The following is a 12,690-nucleotide window of genomic DNA, read 5'->3' on the forward strand; positions in this document are numbered from 1 at the left end:
CTGTAAACAGGCATCTGTCAGTTGACTCATTTGGTTTATTTTTGACAGCAATTGATACCAGATTACCGCGTGACTTGAGAATTAAGAATTATTTTTTGTGGAAAAACCCATGACTTAAACTAAGGATAAGATTGATAAATACTATGGGAACTCTGCACCAACAATTTCAATGGCAAAAAAGTGGTATACAGAATTTCGTTGTGGCCGTACAAGAACGGAAGATGCCAAACGTTCTGAACGCCCAGTTGAGGTTTCTACACCCAAAACAATTGGAAAAAATCAGGATATGTTGTTGGCCAAGAGATTGTGGAAGACATTGGTAAAATTATGGTATTTCGTTTGTAAAACATTGATATGTATATGGGTCATAGACCCACAAAAGTATATATTCTGGATCCTTTTATTTCTAACACAATCTCCGTCTGTCTGTTTATTTGTTTGACAAATAAATTTTAATTTGTTTCCAAAACTAAATTATACGTTCTTTAGAACTAGTCTATTCCCAATTTGTTCTATAAAACTCTATAGAATTACTTAAGAATTACAATAATATGTCACAGAACGGGTTCTAGAAGTGGTTGTTATCAAAGAATCTGAAGTAGTTCTGTTTATAGTCCTTCTAGAACTAGTGATTTTACAACAAGTTCTAAAAAGTGTCCTGGGATATTAAATTTTACAACATTATTTTTATTTTATTTAGAACACACAATTTTCATTTATTTGTGTAAATTTTTATTATGAAAGTTCTAGTAAAATTTTCAATTATTCATCAAGACAATGCAAATTTCGTCTTAATGTCCATGTTCTTTTGGGTATTGCCATTATTTCCGCCACCATTCATAACATTCTGTTTAGAAAAAATCCAAATAATAAAATTTATTTGTTTAAAAATTCAATAATACAAATTATATACGAGTAAATATTAATATTCTTACCTTGCTAGGAGTAGCCAGTACACTGGCAGCAATGCAGCCAATTACAAATATTAATTGAAATAATTTCATGTCGAAACTTAAAGTGCAACTAAAGTATCAATCTTCGAGAGATGTGTAATCAACTGATGCATTTATGGGATTTATTTTTGCTTTATATAGAAAATAGTCTTTATAATAAAATGCACATACATATATTTAAGTATCTTTAGACATAGTGGGTGGTTATTAGGAAAAGAAAAAGTAAAGCAGAAGTTTTTATTAATAATTTGTGGTGTGAATTGCTTATAATTTTAAATGATGGCTTTAAAAGATATATTTTTATAATGTTCTTGAAAAAATATTATGAAACTTATTTATAAAATGAAATTTTATTTTAAGTAAAATGTATAATTTTTTTTTTATTTTTTCTTAATTAAATCTAAAAATTTGCTTAACAAATGCTTTTTTCAGTTTTAGCTATATTTTTCGCATAGACCATCTCAGCGTATGAGTATTATTGGTCATCAATCATAATAAGTATACTCAAGAATAATTTCATTAAAGATTTATAAAAACAAATATCCAGATTTTGTTCATATTCGACAACTTCATTGAGCCATTTATTTTTGGAACAATATATGGGAGTTATGTTCAATTGTGGCCGATCGCCATGAAATTAGGTCTCGTAATTTTTTTCTATAAATATTAAACTTATTTATATTGAATTAACATTTTAAAAAAAAGTCAGTGGAGTTGGACTCATCCCACCTTCGCTTACAATGTAGATGGAGTTGGACCCATCCGACTTTCGCTTACATTGTCGGTAGAGTTGGACCCATATGACGGCCTAGGCCATCGCTGTGTAAATGTAAGTGGAAACTGAATACAGACTTTAGATTAGTCGCATCTACATTGTCATTGGTCTCAGTTGGAAGATGTATGGGGAAAAAAATCCGCTGGGATGTGAATTCAACACACTTGAGAGAGAGATTTAACTTCAAAACTTTTTCTTGAAAATTGCACAAAATTGCAATTCTAACACACACTTTCACCATCTAAATATATAAAAGAGTAACGTTACTGACTGACTGACTGACTGACTGAATGACTGACTGACTGATTCATCATCGCACAGCCCAAACGGCTGAAGCTAGAATCACGAAATTTTAACTGTGGGTTCCTCCCTCCCCAAAACGATCCGATAAGAAGGGATTTTTGGAAATTCGAACGTTTAGGGGGTAAAAAAGGGTAAAAACGGGTAAATTCGGTAACCTTATATCTTCAAAACTAATAAAGATACAAAAAAACTTAAAGTTGCATGTTACTCCATTTAAAAAATAAGCTGACAGGTGTTTCGTACTTTTTCGAAATTCGAAACATTTAGGGGAGAAAACGGGTAAAAACTGTATTTTGGTACTTTTTTTGCACCCTATGTATCTTTTAAACCAATAAACATATAAACAAATTTTAAATCGCATTCTTTACTTATCAAAAAATAAAAAATATAAGTTTGGTACTTTTTGGAAATTCGAACCCTTAAGGGATAAAAATTGTGTTTATTTTTGGTACTTTTTCATAAAATATGTTTTTCTATAATTTGACATAGGCATACGAATATTTTATTATGAGATCCCACCACGATACAGAAATTTATTTGAATTAAATTTTACCAAAGCAATGGGGATAAAAAAAGGTACCAAAAAGGGGATAAAATCGGAAAAATACATTTTATTGAAATTATTAAGCCAATTTTGATAATTTTTTTAACACTGGTTCTTGGATTCATACAAAAATTAACTAACAGGGTGTTAGTTGGAACTCGAGTGCCAAGGTGTATATTGGGCCAAATCCGGGTAAACAGTTTGGTACTTTTTTAAAACATATTTTTTCTTGGGCACATTAACACAGATTTTAATATTTTGAGACATGTCTGTAGCATAAACAATTTTGGCAAAATGGAATATTTTTAAAGGTCGAACTTGAGGGGTGTTCGAGGAAGAAAAGGGAAATTGGTACTTTTCTCCTAATGGTACTTTTTTAATATTTTAAATTATTGCACTTATCGACATTAAAGTTAGCTGATTTGTATCTGAGTGAAGTTTGTGTTAGGCATAGGGTATAATATTTAGGTACCAAAATGTGTGAACAGAACTATAGGTACTTTTTTGTTCTTCTAATGGTACTTTTTTGAAATTTCTATAACAATGGACTTAGAAACATGAAATTAAACATATATGGTCCTAAGTGAGTGAGAATTCTAGGGGGAGACTTTTTGGTACTTTTTCTTTATTGGAATGGTACTTTTTGTAATTTCTTCACCAATGAACCTAGAAACATAAAATAAAGCTTATATATAAACCGAGTGAGTAGGAAACCACAAGTGTGTGGTTTTTGGTACTTTTTCTATATTCTAATGGTACATTTCTGAATTTTCTATAACTATGGACTTAGAAACATGAAATTAAGCATATATGGTCCTAAGTAAGTGAGAATTCTAGGGGGAGACTTTTTGGTACTTTTTCTTTATTTGATTGGTACTTTTTGTAATTTTTTCACCAATGAACCTAGAAAAATGAAATAAAGCTTATATGGAACCGAGTGAGTGGGAAACCACAATTGTGGGGTTTTTGGTACTTTTTCTATATTCTAATGGTACTTTTTTGAATTTTCTATAACAATGGACTTAGAGACATGAAATTAAGCATATATGGTCCTAAGTAAGTGAGAATTCTAGGGGGAGACTTTTTGGTACTTTTTCTTTAATCGAATGGTACTTTTTGTAATTTCTTCACCAATGAACCTAGAAACATGAAATAAAGCTTACATGGGCCCGAGTGGGTGGGAATCCACACGTGGTTGCTTTTTGGTACTTTTTCTATATTATAATGGTACTTTTTGAATTTTCTACAATAAAGGACCTAGAAACATGAAATTAAGCGTATATGGTCCTATGTGAGTGAAAATTCAAGCGGATACTTCATGGTACTTTTTTTTATTATAATGGTACTTTTTTTTAATTTTCTATAACAGTGGACTTAGAAACATGAAATTAAGCATACACGGTCCTAAGTCAGTGAGAATTCTAGGGAGAGATTTTTGGTACTTTTTTTTAATCGAATGGTACTTTTTGTAATTTCTTCACCAATGAACCTAGAAACATGAAATAAAGCTTACATGGGCCAGAGTGGGTGGGCATCTACAAGTGACTGCTTTTTGGTACTTTTTCTATATTATAATGGTACTTGGACCTAGAAATATGTAATTAAGCGTATATGGTCCTATGTGATTGAAAATTTAGCGGATACTTCATGGTACTTTTTCTTTATTATAATGGTACTTTTTTAATTTTGTATAACAATGGACTTAGAAACATGAAATTAAGCATACACGGTCCTAAGTCAGTGAGAATTCTAGGGGGAGACTTTTTGGTACCTTTTCCCTATTCGAATGGTACTTTTTGTAATTTCTTCACCAATGAACTTAGAAACATGAAGTAAAGCTTATATGGACCGGAGTGAGTGGGAATCCACAAGTGCCTGTACTTTTTGGTACTTTTTGTATATTGTAGCGGTACTTTTTGAATTTTCTGTAATAATGGCCATAAAAATATGAAATTAATCGAATATTTTTATGGCCATGGACCCAGAAATATGAAATTAGACATTTACAATTAGATTCACAAAGGGAGACTTAATAGTACTATTTCATTCTTCTAATTGGGGTGGCGAAGCGCACAGGGTCTGCTAGTCACATAATATTTTTATTATTTTTTTCCACAAATTTAAAACATTTAAATAACCGAAACGTGTATATTTTGCACAAACGAAAAAAATATTTTTTTAATTTTTTTGACATTAATTTTTTAGGGGTTGGAACATGATAAAAATATAGAAGGTAGTTTCAATAAATTTTTTTTTTTTAAAATAAGGTTTTTTGAAGTTTCCTTTTTTTGTGAGCATTATAAAAAGCGTTGCCACATTCCAAAAAATGATTATGATTTTCGAGAATTTTTTTTACAAAAAATGTGTAATTTAATTTATTATTTAAATAAAAATGTATTATGTTGTGTTGGGAGTTATTGATTCAATTCCTAACGTTCGATTACTTATTAAAACACGTTGACTATTTTTATATGTATGCATTTTCTTAATTTTTTTTATTACTATGTAAATATTTTATATCTTTTAAATGGATGTTTAATTATAAGAGACAAGTAGCACACGGAAGAATGTATTTTCAAGATCTAGCCGAGCACTCTCAGAAAATATAAAAAGTCTTTGAAATCGGATGGAAAACAAAAAATGGCACGCGTTTAACAAATTTACATGTCGAAGGTGCCCTACTTTGGGTTCCATAGCGCCGCCATTGAAGTATTTGTGGGGTTAATTTTCAAATCTTAAACTCGAATATTCCTTGGGTACGCCGTTTAGAAATACGAGATTTATTTTCAAATAATTTCGATTCTACTCCAATGTGCATAGTTAATGGATTATGATCGGTAATAATCGGTGATATATATCCCAAAATATGTTTACATAATAAGTAGTATTTTGAAGTTACCTTGTGTTCATTGGGACAACATTCATATCCAATCTCACACGCTTTGTTTTAACTGAAATATTACTTTTAACTAAATGGTCGGAGCACACCATTGGCTGTTTTGGCAAATCGTCTTCGCAAGCTTTACATATATCCATAAACTGTTGTTGTTGTTGGGTAAATATTTTTTCTATTTTTTTAATAATTTTCAAATTAATGGAAATTATGTATTCCCAAAGGGAAAATTTGAAATTGATATGGCTTTACTATTTTTACGAAAACTTCAAAATCCTTAAGCATGTCAGATATAGAATTTGAAAAAATAAAGAGAGAATGAAAATACCTTCTATTTTTCTACTATGGGTTGGAATAAAAACTAATATAAACACATTTGTAAAATTTCGTATTGGAAATTAATAAAAAAAATTTAAATAAACTTAATTGTTTGCAGAAATTATGGAAAACAAGCGGCAAAATCTATTTATAAAATCTTTCCAGATCAAATATAATTCAAATAATTTGAGAATTGTTTGAATTTTTAAATTTAATTGTAATAAAATTTTGTTATAATTTTTAAGGTCGCTTTTTTACAACTCTGTCTGTTTAAGGAGTGTGTTGAAAGTGGTTTGAAAACCAATACATATAAATAAAATGATACCAATACATTCTTACTCCCTGTCTATACTTGACAAATATTTATCATAACAATTAATGACGTTTGTTGTCAAGACAAAGTTGTCTGAGCAAAAGCACTAACAATTTTGTCATAACGAAGCAATAATACTAATAAATGAGGACTATACCTGATATTTTTTTATCTTGACAACGATTTTGACGTTTATCATGATAAAAATTTATCAGGTATAGACAGGGAGTTATAGTTAGGTTTTTTTGTCAACCGACTTAGGTTTTTTTGACAGCGTTTCACTTCTTGTTATTATTCTTTGGTCTATATTATAGAAAATTCAAAAAGTACAATTTGAAGAACGAACAAGTAAGAGAGCTATATTCGGCTGTGCCGAATCTTAGATACCCTTCACCAAATTATACATAAAAATATTTTTTTTTAAATATTTATAGTTAAAAAAAATTAATTTTTTTTCGAAATTTTTTTAAAATTTTTTCTTTTCGAAATTTTTTTTTAAAAAAGTTTTTTCCATTTTTTTTTTTAATTTTAAAAAAAAATTAAAAAAAAATTTAATTACAGTTTTCTTACTTTATTTTGTTTTATACTAACAATTTCGCTAACGAAGTAGCGTGTGAAATGCTAATTCAATATAAATAAGTTTAATATTTATAGAAAAAAATCACGCGACCTAATTTCATGGCGATCGATCCACAATTGAACATAACTCCCATATATTGTTCCGAATAAACCTCTGCATGAATGGATTTGTAGTTAAGTAGTACATGTGTACTTGTAAAGTATGTGCTCTTACTCGAACTATATTTAAAAATAATGTTCATATTTTTGGGAACAACAAAATTATCGAATATGTATTTGTTGTTACTCGCCTTTATGTTTACTAGTTAATTACAGGTTTGTTTTACACTCACACTCTCCACATACAAGAAGAGAACATATCGAGTATCAAGCTACAACCAAACTTCTCGAGGTACTTGCAGTACTACGTGAAGTTTGGCAAATTTAATATTTTTAATATATTTAATATTTTTTTATTTTTACTTTATCAAGAATAAAATATGTATTTATCTGATGATTTTAATGAAATTTGGCTTGTTTTATTTCTAATTCACAATATACAAATGTAAATGCCGTTAATTACATTAATACATTACTATAATCTCTACTGTATAATACACAAAAATACTTGCAGTACCACATGAAGAGAACATGAATTTTAAGGTACTTCTTTTTTTGTTGTTCACATATCATTTGTTCTATTTTTTCGGTACTCTATTAACTTCGGCTACTTACTTATTCGTATTTAATAAGCAAACATTCTCTTCACTTCCCTACTTGTGCTCTGAGTAAGAGTACAAATAAATACTACATTTGAAGGCGAGTTTCACACATGAAGAATAAAACTTACTCGCTGCAGATGTCTAGTTCCGAAGTTGTCGAATATGAACAAAATCTTTATACTTATTTTTATAAATCTTTAATGAAATTATTCTTGAGTATACTTATTATGATTGATGACCAATAATACTCATACGCTGAGATGGTCTATGCGAAAAATAAAGCTAAAACTGAAAAAAGCAATTTTCAAAATTTTAATAAAATTCTGGGTCGAGTTCTTTTTGGTTTATAGATTTACTGTAATAAATATAATTAAGAAAAAATAAGAAAAGTTATACATTTTACTTAAAACAATTAAAACAAAATTTCATTTTATAAATAAGCTTCATAATATTTTTTTTCAAGAATATTGTAAAAATATATCTCTTAAAGCCATCATTTAAAATTATAAGCAATTCACACCACAAATTACACTAGTTTACAAATCAAACATTTTTCTTTGCTCATGGAATGAAACTTATATTTTTGAGAAGAGCTAGGGACGCTTGTTAATTGACCATTTTTTGTTTCCCACCTATACGTCAAAATTTTGAGATATATGGGTTTTTATTTTTCACCTGCCCTGAGTACTACTAATGCATACTGTAGTGTACCGAATTGTAGTAATTAAGTATTTACATCGTTTTTGGGTACTCAACACTCTGGTGAAGCTGCTAGATCCTTTCAGAGTTGTATTCTTTTGACAAATTCCAAAAAAAATGAACGGGAAAAAAATAAATACGGTTTAAAAGTACGTCTTTCCTGTAGATAAACGTTAATAAATCGCTGTTAAATACAAATTTCTAAAGTAAAAACTTTATCAAAATGTCTTCTAGAAAGTGTAAAATAAACCCAGACCATTTTTGTTTTATTTGCAGAAAAATTATTCAGTCAAATCGAGGTTTTCCTATAACACAAACACTGCAAAATGCTTATTTACATACATTAAATCATTTCGTAAAAGCTTTAGATAAGACAAAACAAGCATTTCAATATTTATGCAGCGTGTTCTCGAGTCTTTTAGACGCTAAACTAAATGAAGGGATATTTGTGGGTCCGCAAATAAGAAAAATTTTGGTTGATACCAAATTTGAGTGTCTATTAACCGATGGTGAAAATGCAGCATGGAATTCTTTTAAACTTGTTGTTCAAGAATTTTTGGGGAATAAGAAAAGTCAAAATTACAGAGATATTGTTGCGAATTTATTACATAATTTTGAACAGATGGGTGTAAATATATCCCTCAAAATTCACTATTTACATTCTCATGTGAATTTTTTCCCGGAAAACCTCGGACACATGAGTGACGAACATTGAGAGCGTTTCCATTAAGATTTGAAGTTTTTTGAGAGGAATTATCAAGGTTTTTGGGATCAAATATGCTACGAGACTACTGTTGAAGTGTCGTGAGGGAGACAAATGAAAATAATTATAAAAAGAGGACTAAACACTTCACATTTAATTTTTTTGTCCTAATTTAATGTACATTTTTATATGTTTCGTTTTTAATAAATATCTCAAAAGTTTGACGTCCAGGATTTTTTTTTATATTTTTTCCAAAGTAAGAAGACCTTAATACACAAATCCCCATATGTTTCAATTCATGAGCAAAAACCTTGTAAACTAGTGTTATTAATAAAAACTTCTGCTTTACTTTTTCTTTTCCTAATAACCACCCACTATGTCTAAAGATACTTAAATACATGTATGTTCATTTTATTATAAAGACTATTTTCTATATAAAGCTAAAATAAATCCCATAAATGCATCAGTTGATTACACATCTCTCGAAGATTGATACTTTAGTTGCAGTTTAAGTTTCGATATGAAATTATTTCAATTAATATTTGTAATTGGCTGCATTGCTGCCAGTGTACTGGCTACTCCTAGCAAGGTAAGAATATTAATATTTACTCGTATATAATTTGTATTGTTGAATTTTTAAACAAATAAATTTTATTATTTGGATTTTTTCTAAACAGAATGTTATGAATGGTGGCGGAAATCATGGCAATACCCAAAAGAACATGGACATTAAGACGAAATTTGCATTGTCTTGATGAATAATTGAAAATTTTACTAGAACTTTCATAATAAAAATTTACACAAATAAATGAAAATTGTGTGTTCTAAATAAAATAAAAAATGTTTTTAAATTTAATATCCCAGGACACTTTTTAGAACTTGTTGTAAAATCACTACTTCTAGAAGGACTATAAACATATTATTGTGATTCTTAAGTAATTCTATAGAGTTTTGTAGACTAGTCTAGACTAGTTCTAAAGAACGAGTTGTTAAGTTTTCCCTAATTAATTTGCCACGTAAAAAAAATAAGGCAGACAGACATGTTATATATCAAATGGTTTTGTCTTCTTTTCAAAATTTGTATTCTTTTGAAAATTAAAAAATTCATGGAATACTTTTTTGAAAAATATGACAAACATTTTTTTTCATTGAATTTTTGCTTAGATACAAATTTTTCAAATTGAAATTAAATTTTTATTTATGAATTGTTTTTAATGAAATTTCACAGTTATGTAGAATTTTCTATTTAAAATGGAAAAATAAAAACAAATTTTGAAATTTATTTACAGCAATCCCAAAATTCCTTAAAAAGTGTCGAAATATCCAAAAAATGGAAGTTTTTAGTTTTTTGGCTATAATATCTATCCATCCACAAAATAATTAAAAACATATTGGGCCATCAACAATCGGTTACTATATTTTGATATCGAATATGCGAAAAGTTTATGAAAAGTTAGCTTTTCAAAAAGTATAAATTCCTTATACATCCTCTTAGAAATTGTTTGCGATAACCTAAAAAGAAAAACAGTACTTTTTTCCCAAAAAATTTGCGAAAAATCGCCTTTTGAAAATTTTTTAAATTCGAATGCATATAACTTTGGATTTAGTCATTATTTTTAAACAATTCTTTTTCTATTTGACACATGCATGTGTTCTTACTCCAATAAAGGAAAATTAGAGAAAATTTGGAAATATTTGGATAAAAAAACTGGAGTAGGGTGTGTAAAAATGTTGAAAATTTAATTTTCAAATGCGATTAGCTACTAAGCTATTAGAGATAATTGATAGCTACGACGAGATTTTTTGTAGAGCTCGATGAGGAGATTCTATATTTGTAATTCGGAACACAAACGAAGAAATAGGATCGTTTTAATAATGTAACTTACCCGAGGTGTCCTACTTTGAGGACCCTTGGTCGCGCCCCTGGTGTGCCCATGAGGTCCAAGTTCAAAACTTGAACAAACGGGAGGACAAACTACATAAATTTACCACTAGAAATGTTTTCATATGCAATGTGTTCAACTTTTGCACTCTTTTATACCCACCATCATTCCGTTTGTAACATATCTAAATATCTGGGTCCTCATCAGATTCTAAGACGATCTAGCTATGACCGTCCGTCTGACTGTCTGATGAAAACACGATAGAGCTCAAACGAAAGGAGCTAGCTGGCTAGTACTCAGAAATTATACTGTGGAGTATGACGAAAATCGGGCAACATTTGTCTTTAGTCCCCATACATGGTCTCCCTCAGAAAATGTCTTGAACATTCATATATAATAATACTGAGCTAGTTGAAAAAACTGTCAAGCGGGGCACCCGATAGGTTAAACTAATTCGGGTACGCTGAATTCAGTGGCTTAACACGTTTTTAATCTTCGTTTTAGATATATAATTTTTTTTTGGCAAAAAAAAAATAATTTTTTAGAAAAATTTCGAAATATTTGGTTTATAAAACGGCATTTAAAATTGGAAAATGAAGCTACGCTGTTAATTTTTTCTAAGCGTATAGAAAAAAAGTTCCAAACAAAACAAGCTCTAAATGATTAAAATCTGTTAAAAAAATAGCTACGGGCTACGGAAAGTAGATTTCAACATACAGACGGATAGACGGACATTGCTATATCGACTTTGCTATCTAAAACGATCCAAAATATATATACTTTGTGGGGTCACAAATGAAAAATGTTGAAATTACAAACGGAATGACAAACTTATATATGGGACATTTCATGTCAAGTGAACCAACTTTTGAAATCGATGTCTCGAGTTAGAAAACATTTATTTTGATATAGTATATCCCACTACGAGACCAAATAGCTCTTAAAGGGATAGACGTAAGCTTTCTTTTGAGCAAAAAGAAAATTAAAAAAAATAGATTTTGCCCAAAAAAAATAAAAATTGTATATCTTGAGTTACAAAACATTTATTTTCATATACATATATCCCACTCGCATTCCACTAAGCGACTAAAACCCTCTTTAAGGAATGGACCTAAACTTTCTGTTGAGCAAAAAAAAAATAAAAAAAGGGACCATTTTGGAAAAATAGTTAATTTTGGCAAAAAAAATTTAAAAAATCTATGTCTTGGGTTAGAAAATATCTATTTTGATAGATATCCCACTCGCATCCCACTAAGCGACCAAAAAGGGCTTCAAGAAAAAAAGATCTAAGCTTTCGTTTGAGCAAAAAAAAATTAAAAAGGGCCCATTTTGAAAAAAAGGTCAACAAAGTTTTTGATTTTGCAAAAAAACTCAAAAATAGCTTGTTTTGACCGCCATGTTTGGCAGTGTTTACTATATTGTTCTTTTCCAATTCAGTGTTTGGCCTTTTCCAAACTCTTACTCTGCCGTCCGATTGAAAAATATTAAACTTACTTTCGTCTGAGAACAGTATTACGTTCCAGAAATCTTCAGATTTATGTTTGTAAGATTATAGATTATTTTTCAATCGGACGGTAGAGTAACAGTTTGGAGAAGGCCAAAAACTGAATTGTAAAAGTACAATGTAGTAAACACTGTCAAACATGGCGGATGAGGGGTCATGTTGTGGGGTTGTATGGCTGCATCAGATGTAGGAAACTTAGTTTACATTGATGGTTCAATGGACAAAACTGTATACCTTAATATTTTAAAAGAAAAACTACTACAGTGTGCTCTAAAGTTAAAGTTTGGGAACATTTCTATTTTCAACAATACAATGACCCCAAACACACAGCCCATGACGTCCAAATATGGATAGTACATCATGTTCCCCACATTCTCCAGACTCCTCCAGAATCACCTGACATGAATCCCATAGAACATCTGTGGGATAAATTTTGCGGACGTGTAGGAAAGGACCATATTATTAGTAAGACACAACTTAAAGAAGTCCTGTTGCAAGAATCGAAAAATATTGGAGCTGACG

The 12,690-nt window shown here is 29.6% G+C and overlaps 2 long non-coding RNA genes across 2 annotated transcripts; one reads left to right on the forward strand and one right to left on the reverse strand.

The window, feature by feature from the left end:
• Positions 1-681: 681 nt before the first annotated feature.
• On the reverse strand, positions 682-1,056 carry LOC135956077 (uncharacterized). The gene is made up of 2 exons (XR_010576337.1): positions 936-1,056; positions 682-847 (listed from the first exon to the last, which is right to left on the reverse strand). It is a non-coding gene; the product is annotated as an uncharacterized LOC135956077 (long non-coding RNA).
• An 8,180-nt stretch (positions 1,057-9,236) lies between these two features.
• On the forward strand, positions 9,237-9,596 carry LOC135953102 (uncharacterized). The gene is made up of 2 exons (XR_010576193.1): positions 9,237-9,370; positions 9,459-9,596. It is a non-coding gene; the product is annotated as an uncharacterized LOC135953102 (long non-coding RNA).
• Positions 9,597-12,690: the final 3,094 nt, after the last annotated feature.

Source organism: Calliphora vicina, chromosome 3, assembly GCF_958450345.1.
Source record: "Calliphora vicina chromosome 3, idCalVici1.1, whole genome shotgun sequence".
In the NCBI taxonomy this organism is placed as follows: domain Eukaryota; kingdom Metazoa; phylum Arthropoda; class Insecta; order Diptera; family Calliphoridae; genus Calliphora; species Calliphora vicina.